The 15058-nt window shown below is 38.2% G+C and overlaps 1 long non-coding RNA gene across 2 annotated transcripts; it reads right to left on the bottom strand.

Moving 5' to 3' along the window:
• Positions 1–6533: 6533 nt before the first annotated feature.
• Positions 6534–14758, bottom strand: LOC148119684 (uncharacterized). Of its 2 annotated transcripts, XR_015735042.1 has the most exons (3): positions 14648–14758; positions 13190–13321; positions 6534–6848 (listed from the first exon to the last, which is right to left on the bottom strand). It is a non-coding gene; the product is annotated as an uncharacterized LOC148119684 (long non-coding RNA). The 2 variants fall into 2 exon arrangements; XR_015735041.1 differs by lacking the exon at positions 6534–6848 and having other exon boundaries at positions 13042–13321.
• Positions 14759–15058: the final 300 nt, after the last annotated feature.

Raw genomic sequence — 15058 nt, 5'->3', positions numbered from 1 at the left:
GTCAATAGTGCTATGCCCCAAGTTTGAAAATAGTCATTGTCCTCAGTTATAGCGCTCTCTGTGTAAATGCTTTAATTTTTTTCAACTTCAACTCTACTACAAATATAACACTAGATCTAAAATAATGTAAGGTTTAAATAGGGTGTCAAAGTAAAAAAATAAACAACTATTAAAGGATAACAAAAAGCATAAGAGAATCTATGTACAATTTACCAAAAAAACATTCTTATGATTCCATGTTATACTGAGGATGTAATAAAGAAAAACTCACTAGATTAAAGGAGAAGTTAGTTCATGGGCAATCGAAGACAAATGTGGGATATTTTCCCACTTATCCTCTTAAATCAGTTAAATTATATTTTCATGAATATAACTGATGAGATTTAACCAAATGACTTCTCTTCAAACTCAAATTTTCAATGACTCAGAAAGCCCAAAATTCTTTATATTCATATATAGCTCTGTCTGTTTGTCTGTCTGTCTATCTCTCCCTTCCTCTTCCCCTACCATCTCCCATCTCTTTCTTTCTTCTTTTCTTTTATTAGAAGCTGTGGTTTATTTCCCCACAGTTCTACAGGCTCCAAGTCTGAGATCAGAGCTACAGAGGTGTTGGTCCATCCCTGAGCTGAGATTTCTGTTTTAGGTCTCTGTTGGTTTGTAGCAACCGTTCCTGTCAAATGGTTTTTCTTTTCTCTGTGTCTTGTCTACATTCCCTCTTTATGTAAGGATATCTACCAATAATAATGGATTAGGCTCCGCCTTAATGTCTCACTCCAATTAACTTGTTACACTGATTATGAATCTGTTCCTATTTAGTTATCCATGAGATTAAGATTTGAATGCACTGATTTTGGGATGTAGTTCAATCTATCCCCAGCACACCCTCATATCTTACACACACACACACACACACACACACACACACACACACACACAGACGCACGTCTTACTTTCTTTTTCAAGCAACTTTTTGCCAACAGAACACAAGCCTAACTAATATCACAAGTGAACTGAATTTACATTTTGATCTCAGTAGTAGCCACTGCAGTATCAGAAGTTCAAAGCTTATAGTACTGACAGATCCTAGAATCCTATAGTCAGAATCCAAAGAACAAATCTGAGATTGGATTTAACATGGACCAGAAAGTTATTTTGCACATGTTTCAATCCCAGAGACTGGAGAAATCATGAAATTCCTAAGGACTTTACTTCTCCCTGTTAGACCCCACCTTCCAGTGGATACCCACACCCAATTCAGGGGCGCGCCTTCCCGAACTTGGGCCCACAAGAATGGATGACTGTCCTGAGGGTTTAAAACAGACACACACAAAAAAGAGACCTTTGCTCATTTACCAAGAGTAAATGGCAACTTTATTAAACTCAAGTCGGGTATTTATACCAGTGGGCAACCGGGTCAAAAGGGCAAGGCCTCCTCCAAACAGAAGCAGGAAGGAGAATAAAGGCCCCAGTAAAGGAAAACTCCTCCCACCCAGAGGGGGCTGGGGAAACTGGCCTCTGTGGGAGTTTTTCCCCAGGCAGGTAGTCAAGGGTTCAAGGCAATGTCAGACAGGTTAGATGGGCCTTGGCGCCTGAGCTTCTTTGAGGCAGGTTGAGAAATTACCATTTTAATGTAAAATAGATCCCTCAGGCTAATGTACCAGGCTATAGCAGAACCAAGGACGGAACTAGCAGGAAGCTTAGCTGGTTAACGTAAACATTATTTGCATCCAGTATTTTGGTCTTAAGGATCAGGGAGGACAGGGTCCCACACCCTTTCCGCTTAAACCTATGAACATCTTTCCTAAAGATAGGAGCAACTCCATGGTCTATACCCAGGTGGCCTTTCCTCCAGGATCTGTCTCCTCCCCTCTTTAACCAGATTTTCTGAAGGTTTCAGCAGCATCCTGTCTACCACTCTTCTTTCCCCCAACACAATCCTTGTCGTATAATTGGTGTAGGAGGCCCTTCTGTATTTGTGTTGCTTTCATTGGTTATTAAACTGCCTTGGCCTAGTTGATAGGGCGGATCTCAGGTAGGCATGGAAAAAAGAACAGAATTCTGGGAGAAAGAAGGCAGTGTGGCAGACACCATGAATCTCTGGCCTGAGACTGATGTAGCTTAGAATCTTCCCAGTAAGCCACAGTCACGTGGTGATACACAGATTTAACAGAAATGGATTAATCAAGATGGGAGAGTTAGCCAATAAAAGGCTAGATATAATTGGCCAGGCAGTAATTTAATTAATACAATTTCTGTGTGATTATTTTGGGGTTAAGCTAGCCAGTCGGCCGGGACAAAAAAGCCCCCCTCCGCTTCTCCTTTTACAACATATAATAAATTCCAGTCTACAGAACTTTTCATCTCTTAATTTAGAACCCCAGTATTCATTTTTACTTTATGTCTATAATGCTTTAACTATCTTTGTTGAAGCCCAGCTTTATCTATACAGTAGCCAGGACAGGCAGATTATGGGACATAAACACACTAACATTCTTTAGCCTTTCCTTACATTGTTTATGCTGTCCTTCTGGTCATTCCTTCATTCAACCCACATTCACTGGTTACCACCTAGTTCATAACTGTGAAAAGAGGTAAGAAGCACATAATAACTACAACCCAGTCCGTGACTGATAAACCACATGAACCCATAAGACAACCCATGACTCAAAAGAGAATTGGATTTTTAAAATTCATTTTATTGAGCTATACATTTTAATCTGTTCCCCTCTCTTTATCCCTCCTCCCTTTCAACCCTCTCCTGTGTTCCCCATGCTCCCAATTTACTCAGGAGATCTTGTATTTTTCTACTTCTCATATAGTTCAGATTCATGTATGTCTCTCTTAGGGTTCTCATTGTTGTCTAGGTTTTCTAGGATTGTAAATTATAGGCTGGTTTTCTTTGTTTTATGTCTAAAAGCCACTTATGAGTGGATACATATGATATTGTCTTTCTGGGTCAATATGATGTTTTCTAGATCCATCCATTTGTCTGTAAATTTCAGGATGTCATTGTTTTTTTTTATGCTGTATAGTACTCCATTGTGTGACTATACCACATTTTCCTTATCCATTCTTTGGTCAAGGGGAATTTAGGTTGTTTCCTGGCTCTGGCTATGACAAACAATGTTGCTATGAACATAGTTGAGCCCATGTTCTTGTGGTACAATTGAGCATCCTTTTGGTATATACCCAAAAGTGGTATTGCTGGGTCTTGAAGAAAGTTTAAAATGGAATCTCAGAGTTGTTTTGATTTGCATTTCTCTGGTGGCTAAGGATGTTGAGTATTTCCTTAAGTGTTCTCCAGCCATTTTAGATTCCTCTGTTGAGAGTTCTCTGTTTAGGTCTGTACTCCATTTTTTATTGGATTATTTGTTCTTTTGATGACCAATTTCTTGAGTTCTTTGTATATTCTGGATATCAACCCTCTGTGTGATGTGGGGTTGGTAAAGATTTTCCCATTCTGCAGGCTGCCGTTTGTCTTGTTGACCATGTCCTTTGCTTTACAGAAGCTTTTCAGTTTCTCTGTGTCTGTGCTACTGGGGTTATATTTAGGAAATGATCTCCTGTGCCAATGCATTCAAATGTACTTCCCACTTTAAGAGAACTGTTTTATTCCAAAAAGCAAGAGATAGTAAGGGCCATTATTACAGCTCTTTATTGGAAAATCAGAACAGAGATAAGATAGTAGCAGCAGGCAAACCTTTCCATTTATTGACAAGTCTGTGTGTTCTGGGCAGCTATGTAAAGTAGAATTATTTGTGTTAATAGAAGGGCTAGTTTTTAAGAACCATTTTCATTGCTAAAATTAAAATGGTAGAGAGTAGAGCTTTAGTCTTATAAGAAAAAAAGCATTGTCTTCTGTTGATGGGGAGAGATACCATTGTAAATCATGTCTCTTACTTTAGTGAGGACTGATTTTTTTTTGACTGAAGCTATCTCACTATGTTGTCTTTCTCTGTTCCCAATTACCGACACCAAACCATCTCAACAAAGAATCATTATTTGAAGTTACTCAACCTCAGAGCTGTGCTTGCTCACCTCAAGATCGCCTTATCATGAAGGTGACTGTACTAATGACAGTTATCATGAGTAACTCAAGAGTTCTCTAATGGACTTCACTAAGTCCAACTCTTCGCAAAATGTGAACTTCTAAATGCATTCTGCTTCTCTGAATTTATCTAGATTTTTGTGGGGGAGAAAATGGCCAAAAGAAAAGAGACAGCTCTAAACAAAATCTATGACATTTTTTGTTATGATGGTTCAGTGGCTAATAGCTGTACGCTTGGCTTGTTTGTGGGGATTCCAATTTCAGTTTTACTTTGATCTCTGTCTTAAAGAGGGCTAGCAGACCCCATCTTAAAAGGCATAGGTTAGGAAGAGACAGATGCTTCAGCTTCTGAAATACTTGCTCTGCAGGCATGAGGGCCTAAGTTCAACCTCCAGAATTCTTAGCAAAATAAACAAGAGCAAAAAAAAAAAGCAGTGTGGTGCTGCCTGCTTGTGATTCGAGCGCCAAGGTGACCCTAACTCCTGCCGAAAGATCCCGTATCCAAAAAGAAAGGAGATGAAACTTGTGAAAAAAACAAAAAACAAAAAACAAAAAACAAAAAAAAACATGAGATTATCCTCTGGCATCTACAAGGAGAGGGGGGGGAATAAATTTAGTAAATTTTACATCAATTTTCATTCGCAAGGAGGTAATAGATCCATTCCTAAAGATAACCCAGGGAAGAGGGAGGGAGTGATGGAGTGAGTGATGGTTCCTTATTCAAAACTTTAGTCCTCGAGACTATTAAAAGCACTTATTCCTACATCAGAATTATCAATTTGTTCTTTAACTGATTAGCTGTTTGTATACTTTGCATGTACTGTGCATGCCAGGTGCTCAGGAATACACAACATGACATTAGGGCCTTTGTTTTCTAAGACCTTCTAACTTAGAGAAAGATGGTTAACAGGTAAAAGCTTGAATTTCCATGGAAGGTTCTAGATTCTTTCTCATAAAATCATTTTAAAATGCACAGGCTCAATTAGTAAGCCAAAACAATACTTTCCAAAAATTACCTTTTGACCTCTAAGCATGCACCAAGGTGGACACGCCTGGAGATTTTATTGATGTTATTGAAATCATTCATTATAAAAATTTTCTCTAGCAACTAGTCAGTTCATTCATTTCCCACTTAAAACTCTATTTATAATAAATATTTATAATATAATAATTTACATTTATAATATAATAATTGCAAGCAACATCATAAAACTTGTCCAGTTCTCAGACTGATATTTTCCTGGAATGTGACAATAATAAGAAGAAAATTTTATCTGAACTTCTTTCTCTTTTTATTTATTTGTTTGTTTTGACTATAAAAAAAACTGTCGGTTCCACCTCCGAAGGTATCATGGCAATAACATCAATAACCGGAAATGGAAGCTAAGGTCAAACGGTAAATCACTGGCTATTTTGTTTCTGTAATTAACAAGCCAAAGAGACGGCAGGTCATTTCCTTTAACACTCTCTTTCATTGCTGCCCTTCAGGAGGGATGGAGAGGCAGCACTGTGCCCTGTTCTGCCATGAGTCACAGCTGACGGTGGAGAAAGTAAACCTTGTTTCTGCCTTCCTCTTCTCCGCTGCAGATCTTTAATCTTTACGGAACAAGTGGAAACAGCGCCTGGAGCTCCAGCGCCTTCCCTGGGACAGGTGCTAATGAGTAACAAGATGAGAAGGCGGCACCGGAGAGTGAGGACTTTCGCGTTTCGTGCAGAAGATAATCAAATCCTAAACAATTATAAGTTGATATCATAAGAGGAAGGAGGGCTGCTTTCCATAATTACTTTCTTCTAAAATAGAAGTAGCATTTCAACCCGTGATTTTTAACATTTCAGGACCAGATCCTTTCGGGAAACAAAATATTTACTGGTATTTTTGAAGTGCAGCTTTATTCAAAGGGCATCTTTTTCTGGAAATCTCCATCTATACGTTTTAGACACAGCCATTTTGAAACCAATCTATTCTCTTTCTTTTTTTTCCCGACTGACTGGTATATACCTCCTTTCAGGGAATTTTTCATTAAACCATTTCATATTATAACTTAGATGTCAAATTCTTCTCAGCTTAGTCTGAAGGACAACTGAGCTAGTTGCTGGGCCAACACCACAAACAAATCCGTCATCTGTGTTCTCTCATAGGCCTGTTCTAACTGTTTGTTAGGTTTAAATTTATCTCTCCCAGGCCAGGTATTATTTCTTTTCTGTAATGATTGACTGAATACGTAAAAGAACGTTATCATCAAAAGTAAATTCAGTAATTCATTTCTCTGAAGATAAAAGCCAGGTTTGGAATATTGACCTCTATTGGAACTTCAGAAGTAAAGGCTCTGTGTGTTGGTACTCCCCGAGGTCACTATGGTAACATATAGAAGACAAAATAGGCAAGGTTTCTTTTTATTATTATTATTTTTAAAAATTTTCACCTCCTCCCCTTATCCCATTTCCCTCCTCCCATTCCCCCTCCCCCTCCCTCTCCAGTCCAATGAGCAGTCAGGGTTCCCTGCCCTGTGGGAAGTTCAAGGTCCTCCCCCCTCCATCCAGTTCTAGGAAGGTGAGCATCCAAACAGACTAGGTTCTCACAAAGCCAGTACATGCAGTAGAATCAAAACCCAGTGCCATTGTATAGGCAAGGTTTCTAAGCCCCACCAGTGTTTGACCTGCATAATTCTTTGCGGGGAAGGATGGGTAGGCTGTTCCGAGCGCTGTAGGATGTGGAAGTGGCCCTGTATTCTCTCTTCCACTAAGGCGGCATTCTCCAAAGGCAACAGTCCAAATTCATCCAGATGATGTCCAATGCCTGCTAGAGAAGGGAATAAATTCACCCCTGAAAACCACTAAAAGAGAAAATTGTTGAATTCTTGGGGCAAAAGCTTCTTATTAATTCAGATATACATCGACTGTTAAACATAGAAAGTTGCTCTTTCTTTAGTTTCTGTGTGAATCATCTGTATGATTCTTTTTACTTATTCTTATTCAATATTTAATTAGTATTTTATTTTTATGTATGTCTCTGTGAGGGCATGGGATCCTGGAGTTGCAGATGACTATGAGCTGCCATGTGGGTGCTGAGATTTGAGCCTGTGTCCTCTGGAAGAGCAGTCACTGCTTTTGACTGCTGAGTCATCTCTTCAAACCCCATAATTTATTTCAAGACAGAGTTTCTTTGTAGAGCACTGGCTGCCCTGGAACTCACTTTGTAGACCAGGCTGACATCAAACTCAGAGATCTGCATGCCTCTGCCTCCCGAGTGTTGGGGTTAAAGGCATGCGCCACCACTGCCTGGTTACCTGTATGATTATTCGACAGTATTTCCTAATTGTTTATAATCTTCAGTCTGCACAGCTTGTTCTCTCATTTACTTTTGCTCTCAATTTAGTTTATCAGATTAATTTATCTTTATCTATTTATATGTGCATATCCCTGCCTGAGTTTACATGGACCACAGGCATGCAGGTTCTCTTGGTGGCCAGAAGAGGACATCAGATCCCCTGATTTTGGAATGATAGGCGGTTGTAAACCAGTAGATGAGAACCAAACTGAGGTCCTCTACAGGGAAAGTAAGATCTCTTAACCGCTGAGCCATCTTTTCGGTCACTCTTCTTATTTTGAAAAATGTATTATTTGAGAATTTTGTATGTATATATAATGAAATATGATCATTTCCACCACCCATTTCCTCTCTCCAACATCTGCTTGATTCTCCTAAGCCATCCTCCTCTCAAATTCCTCTTCTCCTTATTCTGTTTCTAATAGTCCATTGAGTTCAGTCAGTGTTGCCACTTTGTTCATGTATGCAGGAGCATCAACTGGAACTTGGGCAAGCTACCAGCAGCCATATACTCAAGGGAGAGTGACTCTCACCTTCTGGCAACTATCAACTGCCAGTCCATCTGGGTATGTCCTCATGAGCTCCTCCCCCACTCCATGCTGACTTTCAGGTGGCTTGATCTTCTGCAGATCTTAAGCAGATCCCCACAGCTGCTGTGAGCTTGATAAGCATGCCACATCCAGGAAAACAGCTTTTTCCAGCACTTCTCCCCACCCTGAAAAGTTTTAAAAATTATGAAATCTTGCTGACCCTAACAGATCTTTCTTTATGAACTGTGAAATACAAGTCATACTGATGAAGTGCTGTATGTTCACTTGACTGCTTATCTGTAACCATTATCAGCTTCCAAAAGTGAAGCTTAGATCAGCTAAAATATAGGACTTCGGTTCAGTAACTGAGCTAGATAGAGGACGGGACATAAAAGGAAAGTGATTCTTTTTAATATGATAATTCACTATGGATGAACCAAGCATACGCTCCTGAGAAAACTTTCAGTTGGCAAACCATTCCCTTCAGGAATATTTTTTCCAATAAATCAGGATGGTTGCTTTCCTTCTGTTTCAAAAATGTACAACCTAAGAAGGGTTTGACGGTGAAAAGCCAAAATGTGTAAATCACATCTAACACAAAAGACCAATGGTAATCACAGTGTGCCTCTACCCCCTTCCCCAGGTCTAGGCAGCTTCTCATCCACAGTGAGTGACATACAGACCCATCACCCTCTCCAAACAAGTTTGTTTAAACTAAGTTCCCCACAAGGTAATGTTTACTGTTGGGCTTACAGATTGCATTTGGCATGGCATAGGGGTGTTTAGGAGACAATGCCTGAAAAGCATGGCTGTCATACCCAGGAAATGGAGTGCACTTGAGAGCTCCCGTGTATCACAGGTGATTTGAAACTAAGTAAAACGTGAATGGTAGATGTTTTCAAAACATAAGCAATACATGGTTATTTATTTAGTCTTTATTAATAGGTTATCTATCATTTAGTCTTCTCTCCCTATGAATATGTATGTCCCAGAAAATATCCCGTGTCTGTCAGCTAAGGTGGGAAAACTGGTTAGTTTACCCCCTTGATTATTCTCTGCTAATGTCAAATTTGGTTCCAACTTTCCAACTATTGAGAGGCAGACGTTACTTTGTAAATTTAAAGGAAAATGGTCTACAGTATCTTTGAGACCAATTGGTCAATCAATTATTTAGTTGCCTTGGCTTTGCACACAGGTGACATTGTCAACCAGGGAGTGTGTTGGTATTGATGTCACACCAGTGGCTGAGCAGATGTACGCCTATGTATAATTTACCAGGCTCATTTCTGGAGTTCTGCTGTGATCATCTGCCCACTCCCTAGCTTACATGCTTCACTGCTAAAATAGGCTCAAGTTTATGTTCCACCTGAACGGAAACCACAGTGTCTTTGTTAACAGATGGGGTCTCTATTTCTTTGTCTAACAATGATATTATTCACCTGATTGCCTTCATTTGTTGTTGTGATCCTGCGCGGTAAAGTGATATGGGTTTTTTTTTTTTTTTGCAGGGGGGGGGAGTGCAGGGGAGAGGCATTGGTTATTTACAAATAGGATCACACAAGTAAATATTAACTAGTTTCGTCAGTAAGGTTAGAAAATAATTGAGGAGAAGCATGTAGATTTCACAGAAAGGTTTCCTTGGACTACCACACGCTTTTCCAGTGCAAAGCACGGCGTAGCTAGTGCAGAAAAGGAGAACAAAAATTGATTTTCCTGTGTGCTTTTAAAATTGATCTCCATTTCCTAAAATGCACACCAAATACAATCTTGAGACTGGACATAGACCTTAAACAGTGCTCAGTTCTAATGCAATTACACAAGATACACTATCTTCCATTTCGTCCACACTAATTGGCCTTTGTGAACCTAGGTTCCTCCTGTGGAACTTATAAATACTTTCTTATTTCGGGGGAGTGGGAAGACTCTCTGGATGCCTAAGTTCCTGTTAGATCTTTGTGAAGCGTTCCTTTTTAAAATGGTGAAAATAGATAAGCTATCTGTCTTTTAGATAGATGTTGAATAGTATTTATTGAAGCTAAAAATGAATACTACTGATACAACTCTACACTAGTGTTATTTTAAGGGAAGTGTACAATCATTCATTTTGAGCTGAGCACTGCTTTTCCAAATAAAATATTATTAATAATACCAAATCATTTTTACTAACCTCTTAAATTCAACTTGTGGCCTGCTAGAGGTGCTTCCAATACACAACAAAGAGTTCAAAAATTTATAAGCCATGCATGTGATGTATAGTTGTTCATGTGTATGGGATTTGATATGTACTTGAGCACATGGAATTATTTGGCTTTAGAATGGAACCGGCAGATTTGAATCTCAATTTCTGGCCAGGGAAGTGACTCAGAAGTCAAAGAGCTTGTCACACAAGTTCCCAGGAAAAAAAGATGGGATGCCCAGATGTGGACAGGACTGCAGACAGTCTTGCAGTTCTCCATGGCCAAGACTGTCAATAGGGAGGTCGAGAGACTCTTTCCTGAAAATGATCACTGGCCATCACCCTGCATACTCTATAGAAGCAGGAACCACTGAGAAAGATTAATGGAGATGGTTGTTCCTTGATGGAACACCATTGATTGATAATGCATTCAAGAACCAGGTAAGTTGATATCTTAACCCAGGGCAATAGTTTCGGGATTTGGAACCAAGCTTGGGAAAGAAGGATTGACTGACGTGATTAACATAAATTACTGACTATTACAGTAGTAAAAGTTCTATATAACTTTATAAATAGAAAATAGATTCAGTTAAAGACATCTACTACATAAAGCCTACAGCAATGAAAATGTTACTCAAACTAGGAATCAACGTAGATTCACTTTAAGATTTAGCCATGTTCAATAGCAGGTGAGAGGCACACACCAAGGAGATCCATAGGATGTGCTTAGTTAAAGGATGAAGGAAATGATGGGTACAGAGCCCCACAACTGGCCGTTATTCAGAGCATAGGAGATTGTGCGGTGCTCAGCCCTAAAGAGGACAACTATATCGCAGCCTTTCCCCCATCTCCCATCACAGAAAGGGACAGAGAAAGGTTGTAAAAGTGAGAGATATTCCAGACATGGAAGGACCCTTCTCACTGACAGGGTCTATGAAAAATAAAGAATAGAAAGTTGGGCATGGTGGCGCATGCTTTGATTCCAGCACATAGGAGACAGAGACAGGCTGATCTCTGTGAGTTTGAGGCCAGCCTGAGCTACAGAGTTCTAGGACAGACAGGACTGTTACACCAAAAATACTGTCTATAAATAAGTCAGTAAATAAATAAACATTAGAACATTTCTAGGGAAAACAAGAAAAATCTAAATTTGATAGAGGGATTCAAGCTTGTATAATTTGCCCCACCTCAAATTTAAAGCTTATTAACCTTTATTTTAAAATAAAATCTGCAAGATTTTTTCCACCATGTTGGAAATAAATCAATTATGAAATTGATTGAAATTTTATAATTAGCAAAGTTATTTTAGTTGTGTATATTAATCACCATTTTAGCCACTATGTCCAAGTGTGTACATCTTAATTAGGAGTAATGAAAATGGACAATTATGAGTTCATTTGAATTAACATGTATAAAATGTATTGCTTATTATTAGCTATGTATCCACTTACAGCTTTATACATTTGGGAGAAATGATTTGGGCTAGTATTGAAAAAGCATAGCATGTAATATTGATCTATGAAATATGGGCTAAGGAAATCCTGCAAAAGTTTATTTATTCATTTATTCATTCATTCACTCATTCACTCATTCATTCATTCATCTGTACATGTGGTACTCAACTGCCACAGACCACATATGGAGGTCAGAGGACAACCCTCTGGAGACTCAGTTCCTTCTTGCTCCCTAGTGGTACCCAGGATGGAACTCAGATCATCAGGCCTCTACACAATTGCCTCTGCCTACTGAGCCATCTTGCCAGCCTTTGCAAAAGATTGCTAAGCAAAGAAATCAAGTAGAGAAAATGAATGAATTCTCAAATTACGCTGAAGCAGATCTGTACAAACGCTTCCATTAGGAAGTGAACTCGGGCTTTGCGTCAGTTCACCCAGTTCAGTTTGCAGGTTCACCTTCACTTATTGCTCGGCTTCCTTTTGATTCTCTTTTGTAAGAAGTAAATCTTTGTCATAAAGCTATTGTATGTAAAATATAATGCAATACATTTAAATAACCAGAAAATTAAATAACTCAGCAGCCATATGTATTGATATTAGAACAATTGTGTTAACCGTGAACACAAAGAAAAATGTAAATGTACTCTGTATAATTTAGGACATATCGCTTCTCTATTGGAGTAAGTGTTTTTGTGTGGAAATGAACCATTTTTTAACAGATTGTAATTACTTTGTCAGTTAGCTTGTATTTAATACTTCAATAACCTAGACACTTCTTTCTAACTTTGACTAAAGTTATGATTTTTTAAAAATTCTTTTTCTTAAGAAGTACGCAATGTAAGAATTAACCCTGGGAATGAATTTGCAAGAGTAAAAATAAGGAGACCAAAACAAATCAAGACAGCATTTTACTTAAGTAACTCGAAGTAGAAATAATTTTAAAGAAATTAAAATAGCGAAAGATTATGTAAATCTATTGTTGAAATGCAGATAAATTTTGATTTTGCTTAAGGGAGATGCCTCTTCTATATGACAAAGCCAGAAAGCTGGGAGAGAAGGCACATTTATAAGCCTGGAATCACTCACAGAAGATTCTGATGTCTGATTTTAGATCAATAGAGCAAGTGTGAAACTCATCGAGGAGCACAAAGGTGAAAACGAAATAAAGGAAAAGGCCTTCAGAAAAAGCAGATCAGAGAAGTGGCAGAAAGGAAGATAAAAGATCCTTGGCCAAAAGAGTTGGCAAAAGGAAAAGAAGTCTAACAGCCTCACAGGAGGGACCATCCCCTGGGTCACAGCCCGGTACCGAGCAATCATCACAAGAGATTGTTCTTACCACAGAATTCACAGTGGCCGGAAGAAAACGACCAATAGCAAGGAGAGAGAAAGCTCAATTCAGGCAAGTCAGGGCAGGAAGTGAAGCCCGTGTTACAGTTAAGCATTAATAAGGGCGTCAAACTTCGAAAAACTAAGCAGCCATAAAACCAACATTGGAACAGTACTGATTTATATAAAAATTCATTATATTCATTTATTTGGGGGCAGGAAGAGGCCATAGGATAGTACTTGTATGGAGGTCAGAGAACGACTTTTTTGAAAGTTATTCTCTCCTGCCATGTGGGTCACTGATATCACACTGGTCTTGGAGCTTACATTGTCAGGTGAAACAATTTTGTGCAATTCTTCTCAGACTTTCCCTGTAGTCACACTTCTGGGCTTTCCGTGGAGTCTCCTGGAGGACAACGAATTATAGATAATCCTCTTGAGAAATAAAAATAGGAAGGTCTAGAAAAATAATGTGAAGAGACCAAAGGGAGCTACATTAAATTCCAACATCAAAAATCAATTAAAATAATTTCATTAAAAATTTGGAAAGGAGCTTACTCTCACTAAAGAAGATTTTTAAATTAAAACAATCCCAAGAAATTCCTATGGTTGAACAATAATGGTCTTCAATATGGCCACAAAAATGAGGAAACTGTAAAATAGGTTAAATTACTGCTTCTACCTTTGGCATATATGGACAATGTCTTTGCTCTAAAGTCAAAGAGTTAATAAGTAACATCCTTTACATGGTGAACTATGAAGCATTTGTCTCTGTGAGATAGTAGTTACCTGAAAACAATTGGGAAAAAAGACACTCAATTATGCTATAATTTTTTAAAATGTGTTTTCAAATTATGTCAATTTATAGAAAATTAAATTTAAACTGGAGGGAAAATGTTTATTAGATCACCCTGACACTTATATCAAGTTGTGGAAACTCTGAAACATGATGGCAAGGGAGGTCTTGCCACTCCCAAGGGATTAGAGATATACAGGATGCTTTAAAATTTGGGGAAACCTGTCCTCTCACCTCTCCAAGGACTTGCAATAGGTTTCTACCATCTTTGTAATTTTCTATAAATTCATGAATCATCTATGAATATTCCAAATATCAAAACAAAATTTTATTGGGAATTGCATTGAAAATAGAATTGTATAAAAGGACATGTTCACATTTTTAATACTAACAATACAAATCTATGAATGCAATATGACTCAGTTTAAATTTTTAATGTTCTTTGGTAGAAATCTATAGCTTTCTCATGTTCACTTAATTATCTGAAATAATGCATATTATGTATGATTCCAATTTCATATCATTTTAATTGTCATGAATAAAATTTAGTTTTGAACATTGATATTTGGAAAATAAATAAAATTCTTTAAACTTTCCAACTGAGATTGTTAATCTATGTTTATCTTCTTTGAGATTTCTATGTAACATTGCTTTTATGTAGTTTTTTTTTAATTGTTCCATACAAAGCAGTGTTAGGAACTGCAATGACAAGATTGTGTCTCCTAAATACATTCTAAACCTAAGTCCTATTTTTTCATTAACTTTTAAAAGTCACTTTCTGTATTGATTCTAATATAGCACTTATATATCTTTCTAAAATCTATACCAAAGCCTTTGTAAACTTTGAAGCTTGCTTTGTCTTTCTACAGATACTCTGGAAGAATTCGGAGGACAAGCTAAATGTTTTCACCAATATAAAACTAAGTCTATATCTTACAAAGGAGTGAAAGCTGGAGAGAGATGAGTGTTTGTCTTTATGGGTATCCTACCTCCATCTAGGTACTGGTTGCTCCCTCAGACTAAACTCTTTGTCAGTCTTCATGAGAGAGAAGTCCTGAAGGGCCAGATGTTTTGCTTGTTTTCTTCCATTTGTATCAACTGCTCCAGGAGACACCAGGCACTTCAAACTCCAGGTCCAAATATTTTCAATCATTGACAATTTCATTAATGTGTACTACTTGCCCTTTGCATACTCGCTCCTATCGCCCTCCTGCTATCATCTGCCCGTTTATTTTCTATGATTCTCTTCCCACATCTGCCTTTTGGGTTTGTTTTGTGACCCACTAAGTTTCGCTGAGGTGGGTTGTCTGATCATGGGTTTGGAATGATCCGCTGGATCCATTGTGGGTACACAACGGAAGACGGTGATGAGCTTTCTTCCAGAACCTGTCAGTAGCTAA

Source organism: Myodes glareolus, chromosome 15 (genome assembly GCF_982192425.1).
Source record: "Myodes glareolus chromosome 15, mMyoGla1.1, whole genome shotgun sequence".
Taxonomy (NCBI): Eukaryota; Metazoa; Chordata; class Mammalia; order Rodentia; family Cricetidae; genus Myodes; species Myodes glareolus.
Note: the sequence above shows the minus strand (reverse complement) of the source record. Positions and strands in the feature narration are given on the sequence as shown.